Source organism: Crotalus tigris, unplaced genomic scaffold, assembly GCF_016545835.1.
Source record: "Crotalus tigris isolate CLP2741 ecotype Arizona unplaced genomic scaffold, ASM1654583v1 scf7180000018525.42219311030:4301911, whole genome shotgun sequence".
Classification (NCBI taxonomy): Eukaryota; Metazoa; Chordata; class Lepidosauria; order Squamata; family Viperidae; genus Crotalus; species Crotalus tigris.
The window spans coordinates 1,357,501-1,371,615 of record NW_024097057.1 but is presented as its reverse complement, the minus strand read 5'-3'; the positions used below and the strand labels follow the sequence as shown (position 1 = coordinate 1,371,615).

General features: G+C 40.9%; 1 protein-coding gene across 5 annotated transcripts in view; it reads right to left on the bottom strand.

The window, feature by feature from the left end:
* Positions 1-3,353, bottom strand: part of SMPD3 (sphingomyelin phosphodiesterase 3) — a 124,502-nt gene extending 121,149 nt beyond the window's left edge. For all 5 annotated transcript variants that reach the window (XM_039353511.1, XM_039353518.1, XM_039353519.1 and 2 more), the window contains exon 1: positions 3,156-3,353. The gene's annotated coding sequence lies outside the window, so the exon portion shown is untranslated. The remainder of the gene's footprint in view (positions 1-3,155) is intronic.
* Between the last annotated feature and the right edge of the window lie 10,762 nt (positions 3,354-14,115).

The window sequence follows — 14,115 nt, the reverse complement described above, 5'->3', positions numbered from 1 at the left end:
GCCAGTCAGGGCTGAAAGCCCTCTTGGTCTCCCTGTTAAGAAAGACCAGTGAATACATGAATGCAAAATGTGCCTCTTTCGGTGAAAGCAGGCCATGAGATTTTGATTCGTGGACATTTGGACCCTGGATCCTCATAAAACCTCCTGGCTCCAAATGGATTCCGGGCCTGAAGAACTAAAAGGTCAGGTCACGGTTCCTTCCCTTTTTTTGTGTTTGCCACATCCTCAGTTTCCAAAAGCAGATGGTGTGTGCAAGATGTACCGTTTGGAGCGCCAAAAGCTGGAATATGTGCATGATACCAGATGCTAAGCATGGGGAGGACATTTTAACCATTGTTTCAATGCAAAAACTGATACATATTTTTTCACATTTCAATCCGAAGGAAGGAAGGAAGGAAGGAAGGAAGGAAGGAAGGAAGGAAGGAAGGAAGGAAATTCAATATGTCTAACTTTAAAAGTCACTGAAAAAAATTTAAAGCACTAATATCTTCCCAACCTCATGAATTGTAATGCAAGAGCCAAGCTCTTGAAGATTTATCTATGTCGTGAAAAAAATAGCCATTTTCTAATTTTCTGAAACCTAAATGGAAAAGCTTCTTCTGAGATTGAAGAGGTTCACGTAGGACACCTAGTGGTGCTGCTGCAGCCTCTGCATCTTTGGGCATCACTTGTGGACCTCTGGCTGAATAGCAAACAGTGAGGAACCTCCTGGTGGCCTAATGATTGTGGGGTGAAAATTTTATTACATTGTATAAGGAATGCATGGGTGTGTGTAAGAAAGAGGAAGAGAGCAAACGGTGCTTTAAGCTTGATTCCAGAAAAGTACTTCAGAGGAAGCTTATTTGCTTGAAGGAATCTCACACGTTCTGCTTTATTTTATTCCTTCCCATTTATACAATCTGTATTATTACGTTAGATATGATTGTGTCATATTGTTGTGTTTGATATCATTGCATAACGCTGCAGGTGTGTAAAAATAAACCAGCAGCTTTAACAAACTGCAGAACATTCCAGTATGTGGAGTTAGAATTAAAGTTAAGGATAAAGATGTGGGGTGGGGGGTGTTTGGTTTTTATTCCCCCCCCCCATTGCAGCAGGTTTTGGTCACTTCACATGACCCTGGGACAGTGTGACAGTCATAAATATGAATCAGTTGCCAAGCATCTGAATGTAAACCACAAGACCCTGGAGATGCTGCAACATTCCAGCTGATCGGCGCTTCTTCCGGGCTCAGCAGAAGCGCCAGGATCAGTGCCGCTTTCCAGCTGATTGGTGCTTCTTCAGGGCTCAGCAGAAGCACCAGGATCAGTGCCGAGCTCCAGCTGGAGCCTGGCACTGATCCTGGTGCTTCCGCTGAGCCCTGACAGCCCTGCAGCTCCAGCCGTCTCTCGCTCAGGCTTGTGCGGTGCTGCCACAGGTTCAGCTCCTTCCCCTCCCCTGCTACCACTTTTCTAGGATGCTCACGTACCACCTGTCAGGTGCCAATGTACCACAAGTGGTACCCGTACCACTAGTTGAAAAGCCCTGCAATACAGTATATCTCTACCTCTATTTCTCCTACTTTCTCCTACCTTCTCCATCTCAATGTTATATATTATCTGGTTTGATTTCAGGGACTTGGGACCAAATAAATTGGAGAGGTTGGCAAGCTGATACTTATTATTGTCTTAAAGTCCATTGAAGCTGCTTAGCTAGACAGAAAATACTCCAAAAGGAGGATAGACAGTAAGAATACAATTTTTTTTTACATATTTCTGAAACTCAAGGGTTCAAAAATCTGCCTTTGCTATTTTATTTATTAATGCTTCCTTAATATAATGTCTGGCTCTTGGAGAAAGGATTCATTAACAACTTCTCAGAATATTCTGACTTATCTGTTGTCATCTGTTGCGACCTAAAGCCTATAAAAGTTTCTTGATGAGGCTGGGCAAGCTGCAAAAGTAATACTGGTGTGAATAAACCACTGATATTTATTTATTGGCAGATATAGCATATTTACCCAGCATCTGCCTACATAGATGCAAACAGAAAAAGCACGCTCGTGCAAGCAAACATGCCTGGGAAGCTTTAAGTTTCAACAGCAAAGCTTTTATTCCAAAAATAGCAGTAGCTGAACAAAACTTAATATTCGTATTGACATCTGCAAAGGAAAACTGTAACATCTAGACCCACAGCTGCACAAACAAAATTGCAGCCACTCAAGCGGCTGGCTACTGAATTTCCATTCCGAGGTTCGCAATCCTAAATATTTCATTTCAGTACATCCAATGGAGGGTATTGTATAGAGTTAACCACACTCACTTCAACAGCCTCTATATGCCAAAGAATTTCACCTTTTTAGCGGAACAATCATGGAAAGTTGGCAAGTCTATCAAAAAGAAAGATTGGGGGGGGGCATGATAACTGACTTCCAGTACTTGAGGGGCTGGAATGGAATGGAATGGAATAGAATAGAATAGAATTGGAAGGGACCTTGGAGGTCCTCTAGTCCAACCCCATGCTCAGGCAGGAAACCCTATACCATTTCAGACAAGTGACTGTCCAGTCTCTTCTGAAAAGCATTCAGTAATGGAGCACCCACAATTTCTGGTGGCAAGATGTTCCACTGATTAATTGTTCTCATTGATAGGAAATTTCTCCTTATTTCTAGATTGGATCTCTCTTTAATGATCTTTCACCCATTAACTTAACAAGGAGAGAACTAATATTTAGTTCTAGGTTGCTTCTCTCCTTGTTAAGTTAATGGGTGAAAGATCATTAAAGTGAGATCCAACCTAGAAATAAGGAGAAATTTCCTATCAGTGAGAACAATTAACCAGTGGAACAACTTGCCTCCAGAAGTTGTGGATGCTCCAACATTGGAGATTTTTAAGAAGGGGTTGGACAACCATTTGTCTGAAATGGTATAGGGTCTCCTGCCTGAGCAGGGGGTTGGATTAGACTAGAGGACCTCCAAAGTCCCTTCCAAGTCTGTTATTGTTTGTTATTCCCTCCCTTCCAATCACTAATCTCTCCTCTTGTTTATTTTCCTTTTGCATAAATTAACCAGAGGGTGAGATTCTTTGTTTTAATAGATTTCACCCAAGAAACATTCAAAGAGGGGTCTTGCTTTTTTAATTCAGGTAAAACTGACAAGAGTTCAGCCATTTCCTTACCTCTTCAATGACCAGTGAAAGTTATAAGCCCCCTCACATCTTGAAAAGTTAGACATCCTTGGTAAAACTTCCCTTTCCCAATTTATCACTGTTGCCAGTGAAAATACCGCTGCAGAGGAGGGAAGGAGGCTGATCACGGCAGTGTATTTTCAGGGCTGAATAACAAGTAGTGGAACGGATAAGATTTTTTGTATCCCATGTCACAAAAATGCCCTTAATCTCTTCTAATCAGTTGATCCAGAAGGGATAAACATGAAAAGCAAGGCAGTTAAGCTGATGGGAGGGAGGGAGGGGGGGAAGAAAGAAGGAGAGAGAGAGAGAGAGAGAGAGAGAGAGAGAGAGAGAGAGAGAGAGAGAAAGAAAGAAAGAAAGAAAGAAAGTAAGAAAAAGAAGAAGGAAATCATGAAGAGATCTTTTCCTAGAAGCTGGAAAGGAAAAAATATCCAGCTTGTCCAATCTTTTGATGAGGGAAGAGGAAACAGGCTCTTTCTTTAAAAAAATAAAATATACTCTGTGTGTGTGTGTATCTCTCTCTCTCTCTCTCTCTCTCTGTGTGTGTGTGTGTGTGTCTATGTGTGTGTGTGTGTGATTTAATTTGAGGGTTGCCCCATATATGCAATACGGGTTCCCTAAGAACAGCAATCAATAAGTATCAAAGCTATCAAAACACAAGTGAGAAAGACTCACGTAGGGAAAGACTCAACTTTTCCTACTAGAACAGAGTTCCAATAAAACTAGAAGAGGACAGACTTGGGGTGGTCAAGGGCTGCAGTTAAAGCTTTCTGGATGCATCAATGACCTTCATGTACAGCTGAATCTCTTGCCTGGATAAAGCCAGGATTTCTATAGAGAAGAATTGCGAAGAGTTCTCCAGTTGGTCATACTCAATAAATATTGTATTAAAATAACATACTGTACTAAAATTGAGAAGATGGAGCAACAGATGGTCTATAAGACCAGACTTAATAATGTGGTGAGTCAGGCTTTGGCGGTCTCCGAGTTTGGCTGTTTTCATCCAAACATTTCATTACCTGACTAGGTAACATCTTCAGTGCTAGAAGAAAGTGAGATTTCCTCTTTGTTGATATACATTTTCTCCTTGGCAGTCCCTTGATTAGGCTGTTGTTTACTGCTCAGTTGTTTATCTGGGTTGACAGTTCTTTCACTATGGTATTGTTTTCTTCTTGAACATTTGTCTGGTGTTAATCCCTGCTTATCTGGGTGTCGATTCTCTAAGATGTGTGGGCATGCTGGCTGGGGAATTCTGGGAGTAAAAGTCCATACATCTTCAAGTTCCTGAGGTTAAGAAGCACCAGTCTAATAATAAAGAAACTGAATTCAAAAGTTCAGGATTAGTTAGAATAATTAATCAGTGGAACAATTTGCCTCCAAAAGTTGTGAATGCTCCAACACTGGAGGTTTTAAAGAAGACAATTGTCTGAAATGGTAGGGGGTTTCCTGCCTCAGCAGGGGGCTGGACTAGAAGACCTCCAAGGTCCCTTCAACTCTATTATTGTTATTGTTAAATTCACTGAAGTGAGACTGGGGCTTGCTAGTATCCCTATTTACTGCCACAAGTCAGGCCATTAATGAGAAAACTGAAAATCTGGGAAAAGCCCTGGGCAGTAGCGAGAGACATCTGTCAATTTCAATTTTTCTCTATTTTTCCTTTCAGCAATTTGTCAACTTTGCAGGCTGTCAAGCTTGCAAAAAAAAAAAAAGCAGCATATTAAAACATTTGCACTACTCAATTTTTAATGTACTTTGCTATGCAATTCTTGGAGCATGTGCATGTTTGTCTAACATAGCCGAATTTTGCAAACAAAAAGGGGAGGGACTTCAACCACATTTTAACCCTTCCTCTCCCACTCCCCTCCTACCAGTGGACACCCAATTCAAATCTGTGACCAACTTAAAAAATTTCAGGGGCTCACACCTCATTTAAAAATAGGAGATTTACCTGATTTTCTTTTTTTTAATCACTTAAATTTAATTAAGTAAAATCGCTGAATTGATTAACTGGATGGGATAGAGAATCTATAGAGAGGTGAAGGAAGGATCGCCTAGATCACCTCCCCCCCATCCAGTTGCAGGTCAGATATAATCCTTTTGCACACATTCCTTTGAGATTAAATTTAGCAATCAAACACACGACTTAGTATGCAGGTGTCTCCTGTCTTAAAAATACTTCAAAGTCAAGCCCCATTGTGATCAGACTCAGAGACAGCTGTTGTTTCTACAGTGATCTGCCAAAAATCATTAATTTAAAAAAAAACAGTGTATAGGTTGATTGGCTCTAGAGATCAGAAATTAACATAACTAATCCTGCTTTTGATCCATATTTGCAGATGCTTTGAATTTTTAAAGAAAAATGATTCTCGATTTAGCTACACAGACAGGCTGCTGGCGCCCACGCAAATGGGCTGCTGTGCATCCGCGCATGCACAAACAAGTCGCTAGGCCCGTGTAATGCTGGTGGCGGTGCTAGCACACTTGCACATGCACACAGGGCTGCTAGTGCTCACGCAGAACTACCACAAGGGGGGGGGGACTTGCCAGCTATTCCCACAGCCCGGTGGCCAACAGACCACGTCCTGGTACCAGGCTGTGGACCATAGGTTGGGGACCCTTGGACCAGAAGATCTCCATGCTCTGTGTTCTATGGTAGTCCAGAAATACTAGCTCTATTTTAATTATAAGGTTACATTAACAGAAGCTTGCAATCTTGCCTTTACACTTCAGGAAAGTAGGCAAACCAGCTCAGACATTTGCGAAGCCCCCATTCCTTCTGTGGAGTCAGCAGCCACTTGCCTGATCATTGTCTAATCTTGCAGCTAACCTGCCTCCCAAGGTCACCCCCACATACCACTAGGCATCCGCAGCCATCTTCTTTTCTCTTTTCTGTGGAATGGTTAACATCCATTGACCAGGTTTTCTCTGAGCATGATCAAAATCCAAGATGATGGGAGCTGTCAGATCTGGGCTGCAGAAACCCCAGCTCTCCTTGGTATTTAAATAATCCTTTGAAGATCTCAGGTCAGGAAACAAGCCCTTCGGAGCTTACAGGCATGTTCCTTCCCCGTGAAAGGTAGAATAACAGAATCTTAAAAGCCTGACTGAATTTCTCTCTGCCCCGTTTTGTACTAAACAAAATCAAGGTGAAGTTCTTTTGTGTGTCTTTTTCAGCTTCTCCTTTTTCTCGGGACTGGATAATCTTTTCTCCTTTTAATGTCTCTCTCCTTCCTTCTCCAAGGTCAGCTCTGCATTTAATTCGTATATATTTTGAGCTAGGAAATAGTAAGACTGGGGAATAAGGAAGCAACGGGAGGCATGTCAGCTCTACTGGCAAGTCCTCTAGAAGGAAATGATGGATGTTGTCTCTTGCAGAAGAGAAGATGGAGAAGGGAGATGTGTCAGGCATGAAAGATCAGGTCCATACATGAAGGTCCAATTAAACCAGTGGTGGGATTCAGCCGGTTCCCACCAGTTCGGCAGAACCGGTAGCTAATTTTGGTTGCCCAGGCCCAGAATGGACTTCCGGAAAAGCGGCATCCACACAGAGAACCGGTTGTTCACCTATTTGAATCCCACCATTGACTTAAACCGATTTATTGCACAGCACCTGTTTGGAGTGAGATAAGAGTCAATGGAATTCGAGGGAAGCTGAACTTAGTTCGCTTATGGCTACTTAGGGATTCTAGACTGATCCCTCTTTTAACTCCACTCCCAGCTTCTGTCATTCCTTCTCCTATGACATTTTTAGCAGTCTTCAAATACCTGAAGGGCTGTCACTCTCCACCTTGCCAAATTGAAAGTGAATGAAGTTCAACTCCCAGAATTCTCAGCAACGTCTGTGTTGCTGTGGAATTTCTGGGAGCTGAAGCCTATATATACCTGAAAATTGCCAAGGTTAGGGCAGGGGTTCTCAACTTTGGCAACTTTAAGACTTGTGGACTTCAACTCACAGAATTCCTCAGCCAGCTTTGCTGGCTCAAGAATTCTGGGAGTTGAAGTCCACAAGTCTTAAAGTTGCCAAGGTTGAGAACCCCTGTAGAAGGTTTGAAATGTTCTTGCTCCAGAGGTAAGTCTAGGTGGGGTTTCCTGCTTGAGCAGGGGGTTGAACTAGAAGATCTCCACAGTCCCTTCCAGCTCTGTATTCTAGTCCATTCTGAAGTTGCTCATTCTTGTCCTGGAAGAATGTAATGCATGTAGGTGGCTGGGTATACTCCAAAATGAAGACAAAAGCTGGACAGCAAAAATATCTTGGCAAGTAAGAGACTGGCAAATCTCTTGGCAGTCAAGATAGGGCCATTCAGAAAGAAGAAAGGAGAATTGTCTTTCTTGTCCTGTTGTAATGTCACCTTTGTTGGCCATTTTGTTTTGCTTTTTAAGCTCCAGAGATTCACTCACAAGGTCTTTGCTTGTGCATTCCCCAGCAGCCCCTTTAGCACAAGTGACTTTCAGAACGAACTGCTGGAAATGCAAAAAGAGAGACAGGGAGGGAGGGAGAAAGGGGAGAGAGAGAGAGAGAGAGAGAGAGAGAGAGAGAGAGAGAGAGAGAGAGAGATATGGGGGGGGGGGAACTGATGGTGATAAAAATAATTGCCTTCACAGCCCATGCAAATGTCATCTGTTTCGCTCAGCGAAGCATGACTCACACCGTCTTCGCTTACCAGCAAAATAAAATAATAATAAAAGATAAAAAATGGTCCTGTACACATTCTCTTCCCCTGTTGCACTTTTAATTAACTTAAATCTTCCTGTGAGATGGACTGACAGAAGCCTCTGGAAAGGGAGCATCTGAGGACATTTAAACCTCTCTCGCGAGTCCCTGTTCCGGTGGCAGTGCGGGAATCCAACATGCACCGCCAGGAGCTAGTGATAAACGTAGAGAAAAATAAAATAATCTTTCCCCTCCGAATCAGGAGAGGATCAAGCTCTCTCCTTATCAACAAAATGAAGCTTCTCCTTAAACTTCTTTCAGAGCAACTTAACACAGGAGCCAGCTTGACAAACAGCAGCGATCAATCAAACGTCAGAAATGATGAGAGAGCAAACTTTTCACCCAGAATGAAAAGTTGTCCAATCTGGGGTGCATAAAGGGGGGCAACGGATAGGAGGGGGCAACCAAACATGACACAAAATCTAAATCTTTGCTCCCATCTAGTGGTGAATTTTTGACATACATAAAGACCTTTCCTTTCTTTCCCTTCCCTTTCTTTATCCTAATCCTTTTCTTATTTGTTTTTGTTGTCTACTTTTTCCTCTGAATTTCTTCATTCTGTTAGCAGTTAGACTTTGTTCCTTTGTCCAACTTTTCTCCATCCTTGTGCAATCTCTCTGAGAGGTGGGAGCAAGAAGCAAATCCGAGCTTGATTATTGGTCCACCACACCAACAAAATGAACCGAATTTGCTTCCTCCTCTATAAATGGGGTTTGTTATTTTCAAAGAAAAGAAAAAAAAAAGGAGAGAAATCAACAGATGACAAGAGTTTTTAATTTCCAGTTCTATGAGACGTCCAATGATTGCTATTTTTGCTATTTTTTCTTCTTCTTTTACAGCCAGTCACAGCCTCTGGCAAAATAAATCCATCGGGAGTGTATCTCCACATAGGCTGTGAAATAATAGCATTAGCCAGATAATCTGTGAGTTGAACAAAAGAATTATCTAGCATAAAAGAAGCAATCTGTCGTTTCCACAGAAGTACCTTGCTTCTAGCTTTATGGAAGCACAAAAGCCACAGTTGCTGCTAAGGAACATCTTAAAGCAAAATTTGTCAAGCTGTGGAGAAGGAAAGAGGGCAAGCATGAAGAGATAACAAACTCTCTTTCCAGAAAAGAACCTGCTGTATTGAGTACTTTCATTTAAATCAGGGGTATCCAACCTTGGGAATTTTTAAGACTTGCAGACTTCAACTCCCAGAATACTCCAGTTGCCACAGTTGAATACCCGATTTAATTATTACAAGGGCAATATTTGGCATTTTCTATTTAACAGTTTCTATTTAACATTTTCTATTCCTTAGTCCCGCTCTATTAAAAACCTATAGGCAAACAGATTTACCTGACTTAAGAACAATTCAGAAAAAAATGCTTCATGTGCTACTGATACTTCTTGACTTCCAAGTGTCTAGATTTTTCCTCCCCAAAATGTCAACAGTAATAATCCACTGTTCTGGTGTTTTACATTCTGGTACACATTTTATATGCCGTTTTGTGAGTTTTATGCATTCATGCTGTATTGTTATGCCATACAAAATAATAATAATCTGAATAAATATTAGCTACTGGACTGGAGTGGGATAGAAGAAAGAAAGAAAGAAAGAAAGAAAGAAAGAAAGAAAGAAAGAAAGAAAGAAAGAAAGAAAGAAAGAAAGAAAGGAGAGAGAGAAAGAAAGGAACAGACATAATAAAGAACAGGTTCAAATGTTGTTTGCCTTTGGGTCTTATTTTTTATTTATTACAATAAATATTTATTTTTAAATTTATAATGTTTTTAATTTATTAAATGTATATATGCCATCCATCTCACTGTTACACTGCTACAAGCCACTCTGATCTGCCTTCTTTTAAAGTAGCATTTTTCAAACTTCGCAACACTAAGGCGTGTGGGCTTCAACTCCCAGGATTCAGATGCTGGCTGGGGAATTCTGGGAGTTGAAGTCCACATGTTTTAAAGTTGCCAAGACTGAAAAGCACTGCTTTAAAAGATAACTTGCAGTTTTGAGGGCCAAGGACACATCCTTATTTGAATTTGAATGAGCACTCGATTAAGGCCACTGGAGGCCCTAAATACAGCCCATAATTGTTGCCCCTCAGCCCCTCTGTTGCTCAATTGATTACATTAAGACTCTGTAAGTGTTGAAAGCTGAACTCAAGGATGAGAGTTAAGGGTCTGACAGCCAGGGGGAAATAAAAACTCCGGCTACGTGCAAAAACCATCTTCTCTCTCTTTCCCAGAGGGACATTATCCCCATTCAAACCTTTTACTCCAATATTGCTAGCGGTAATGAGGTTGTCTGAGTCATTTTCAGGAGAAAAATAAAACCCTGCTTCAATCTTCTTTTCAACAAAAAGAATGTCAATGTTTTGACATTTTACAAAAAAAAAAAAAAAAAAAAAGAGGAAAAATAAATTTAAAATGCGCTGGCGTTGGAAAAGTTCCAAAGCCATATCATGCACCGGTGGGGTAGGCAAAAAAGAAAAGAAATAAATAAATGAAATTGATTACTTGCCTACTGAAGTTACAAATTTCCTCCCTTTTTTCCCCTGTATTAGACCCAAGATGATAGATGGGGAAGAATTAAGAATTTGAAATGTTTCTGGAACGAAACAGGGCAGTGCGGCCTAATCTGGTATCTAGGAGAGAGAGGACCTCCATGGAAGAAAAGGGCAAACTATAAGTCTTTTGTGTGTCAGAGATCAGAGATCCCTGGAAGCTTGGCATTCAGAAAACAATTGGCCATCAACAGACACAGAGAGATAAGCAACATCTACATACCACTTAAAAGAGATAATCAAAAAGCAATCAATACCCATATGAGCAGATATTAACAGCAAGACCAACCTCCAAGAAGTAAACAATGCCCCAAGTCAAGGAATTATCAATGCTAATTTTTTGCATTCTAGAAATTGGAGTCTAGAATTTTTCTGAGCCTTCCTTGTGATTTCTCTCAGTGCTTCCTCTCTCCTTTCTATCTGTAGAATCGAGGCCCACGTTTATTAATTTTTGAACCAAACAAAGAGGTAGGCAAATGTGGAGAATAAATATAAGCAGTTATTAGATCTTGACCCTTTTACAGCTGCATGTTGAAAAAGTGAGTTCAGTTTGAGTAGTAAATATTCCAGGGGAAGCCCTGCCTTCTGCTGGCTAGAGAAGGAAGTTCATTTTAGCTACTGATTAAACCAAGTTAACTCCCTTGGTTTATTTCAAGAAGAAAAAAAATCCCAGATCATCCATAGCTCTGTAAAATCATGCTAAACCGAACGAATCATATGCAAACGTCTGAAATTTCCAGAGCTTTTCATAATGCAAAATGGTATCAAAAAAAATCTAATAGAAACTGGCCAACAATGCCAGATTATTAAAGTGGAATTGAGAAGAAAGAGATGAATCTTCTAGACCCAGACCCTCCATGTTCACACTAGGCCCAAACACAAGAATGCCATAATAACTCAGCGACGTTTTCTTGTACACTCCATACCACAGGCTTATTCCATGAAAAATCAAAACACACTGGCGTTATCTATAGCACTTCATAAACTTTTATTAAGTTATTAAAATATGACAAATGTAAAAAAAATCTACTCATTCATACACAAGAGAAACAATTTATAAAAACAAGGGGCCTTGGCAGACAGTGTCCTGCACAAAATACCGTTAGACCGAAAAGGAAAGTCATTGTTCTGCCTCTGAAACTCTTGAGTGTCTCTAAGCACCCAACACAAACCAGCTTAATAGCAAGAATCCTCAATTTTTATTGCTTCTTACACAGAGTGACCTTAAAACTTCGCTGCAGCAGTAACACCTTAAGTGAGGGCTCAACTCTTATTCAGCATTTATATACATTCATACATATACATACACAAACACGTTTGTGTATGTATATATATACACACATATATATGTATACATATATAAATATATACATACATACACAAACACATATACATACAGATATACATATATATCTATAAACACACAGACATATATACACTCATTCACACACAAATACAGATGCTGGAGTATATATATAATCTTAGTACTATATTTGGTACTCAGAAAGTATTTGGGTTTTCAAAAAGCCAAACATCTGTATGGCTTAAGAACGGTTTATAAGCACTTGTGATTTGCAAGACATGACCTTGAGTCTGGGTGACGGAATCCCACCTTCATATACTCTTGGTAACCAATAAAACCATGATCCAAAGAAATACCCTCTAGGGCTACTAAACAAAATCATCTTTACCCAGTGAAAATGTGAATCTGAGCACTTAATTCCACAAGCTATAGGCTACAGCTTCTTCAGGCTGACACTTGCTCCAGAAAAGCAATTTTTACAAAACGAATTTGCTACTTGAGGTTCGTGGCCGTGACTTGTGGACAAATTAAGACACCGGGCAAGCTGGAATCTACTGAGGGTTGCAAGCCACCGTAATTCACAATATTAAATGGTAAGGCTGGATTGCTGCATGCACACACTGTGGTTTGTCTGAGCAAGACTGACCACAAACAACCCAAGGACGAATTTTTCAGAGGATGACACCGAAAAGGCACCACATAGGCAAGAGGATTCTTGAAAGAACAAAAAAACACACAACCAGCACCACCACCTATAGAAGCACCAACAAAATAGCTAAGGACGTTCTGCCTAATCAATATTTGACAGCTAGCAGAGGATGCAAATATTGACACGAAAACTGTCAACTTACCTGGTGGGGTATAAGATGAAGGCCTAAATCAGGGAGAGTCCAACCGTGGCAGCTTTCAGACCTGTGGACTTCAACTTCCAGAATTCTCATGAATTCTGGGAGTTGAATTCTGGGAGTTAAAAGTCCACAGGTCTTAAAGCTGCCAAGTTGGACAGCCCTGGCCTAAATGGATCAACGATCAGAGGGGAACATTCTAATGGCACTATTAAATTGGATTGAGATGTGCCCAGAAGAGTTGGTTGGGCAATGGCCTAGGAACCACCCATTCCTCTATGGGCACGTGTGCAATCACTGGATTAATATTAGGACTTAGTCTCAATTGAGATAAGCAGTGGGCCTATGCACATTTGGAGAAGGGTAGTTGCTTAGATTCCCTCTTCCTGCACCAGGCATCTTGTAAATAGTGCCAGATAGCCAAACCCTGAAGGAATTTCACGTTCTTGTTCCAAGCAGGAGTTTCATACCCATTCTCTACATCAACAAGCTCAGCAGAGTTTGCTCTCAAGGCCAAATGAAGTATCTGCCCATAAAAGGAGCTTAGAAAAGTTTGCTTCAGCCTCAGGGCTTCACCTGCCACTTAATGTTACCTTGAGGCTTTGTGGCATCAGCACAGAGATCCTGAAGAACTAGGGATTATAACGGTATTAAAAAGATAAAATTCCTGATGACGTTGAGGCGTGGTATGTTTGATCAAAGCAGCCAACGCCAATTTGAGGCTAAAAAGCTTTTCTCAACTTCGCTTGTAGGATGGATTACACCCTGATCCATGTGCAGGCAACCGGTTTGAGTGTCTGTCCTAAAACGCAATGAACTGAACGGCCCAACACTTTACAACCTAGAAAAAAAATGGAAGATGATGAAAAGACATAAACATATCACATATTAATGAGGGAGAAGATGGAGAGAGGTTTTGTGTAGATTCCATGGGTTTGTTTCCTCAGGCCCACAGTCCAAGGTCTTAAAATCAGGAATAATACATTTGTTCAAGGAGTGTTCCATACTGGTGTTCCACATTCCGGTCAGAGAAGGCCTGGTTTGAAATCACAACATTGAAACTTACAGATTTGTCCGATATTCCAGATGGGAGGTTTGGCACAGATCTCATGGTTTTGCATTCAAAGCATTCTATGAAAACACTGGTTGGAAAAAGTCCATCTTGTCATTCGAACGTTCGCAACTACATTCAACAGAACAATAGGACAACGCAAGCTGAAACCAGCACTGGGCTGCATTCCTGTAAAGCAGGGATGTCCAACTTTGGCAACTTGAAGACTTGTGGACTTCAACTCCCAGTATTCCCCAACCAGCAACGCTGGCTGCAGAATTCTGGAAGTTGAAGTCCATAGGTCTTAAAATTGCCAAAGTCAAACACCCCTGCTGTAAAGAGACTTATTTTATTGCTGGATTGCTATCGATCAGATGACTCATTGGGTGGCTACAAATACCAAATGGCAGCCTTTGAATCATTAGTCTTCTCCAGTCCCAGGTAATTTTAGGTACTGTTTCTTCAAAGGACTTCTCACAATTT